At 53.7% G+C, this 656-nt stretch overlaps 2 protein-coding genes across 6 annotated transcripts in view; one reads left to right on the top strand and one right to left on the bottom strand.

Annotated features, from left to right (window-relative positions):
- The window catches only part of LOC116842225 (discoidin domain-containing receptor 2), a 380,754-nt gene that overhangs the window by 37,443 nt on the left and 342,655 nt on the right, over positions 1-656 (bottom strand). The gene's annotated exons all lie outside the window — the stretch shown is intronic.
- LOC116842229 overlaps positions 1-656 on the top strand; it is a 425,064-nt gene that overhangs the window by 195,040 nt on the left and 229,368 nt on the right. The gene's annotated exons all lie outside the window — the stretch shown is intronic.

The raw sequence follows: 656 nt of genomic DNA, 5'->3' as shown, positions 1-656 counted from the left end.
AGAGAGAGAGAGAGAGAGAGAGAGAGAGAGAGAGAGAGAAACTATCGCGAGCACAGAGGTTCTGTTTCCGGGCGCGAGAAACAACGGCAGGGATATGAAAAGAAGGGAGCCACACGCATCCGAGCGAGACGAAATTTCGCGTTCGGCACGGATGCGTGGACCGTAGTTCGTCAAAAACGACACGTCCACCAGCTCGTCGTGCGTGGAGTGGCACGAGCAAACGACCTGTTCCCCTCCTTCTCCCTCCCTCCTTCCGCCATCACGCCCGCCGTTCAACCCGGCGAAAGTCGCCCGTGCCAATTTGATTTATCCCCCGCTCTTCTCCTTTTTTTTTTATTTATAATTCTATCGAAGCTCTCGCATCGCCGATCTTTATTGCCGCTAACGCGCGAACAGTTCCTCCCTCCTTCCCCTTCCCTCCCCTTTCTCGCCTTCCGTGCCTCCGTGCTCGACCCCGTCTAAATCGAGAGCTTCCGGAAAAAGCAAACACAGAGATCTATACCGCGGCAGTGTTAAATCTCTCCGACGGCTGAAGGTGAAAAATATCGAGAGAGAACGCGAAAGCGAGAAAAAGGGACAGGGACGCAGAAATGGGAACATAGGAACAGGGACATAGGGACAGAGAGAGAGAGAGAGAGAGAGAGAGAGAGAGAGAG

The sequence above is a fragment of the Odontomachus brunneus genome, unplaced genomic scaffold (assembly GCF_010583005.1).
Source record: "Odontomachus brunneus isolate Ranch 3 - 2012 unplaced genomic scaffold, Obru_v1 Obru_scaffold_023, whole genome shotgun sequence".
NCBI classification, from domain to species: Eukaryota; Metazoa; Arthropoda; class Insecta; order Hymenoptera; family Formicidae; genus Odontomachus; species Odontomachus brunneus.
Note: the sequence above shows the minus strand (reverse complement) of the source record. Positions and strands in the feature narration are given on the sequence as shown.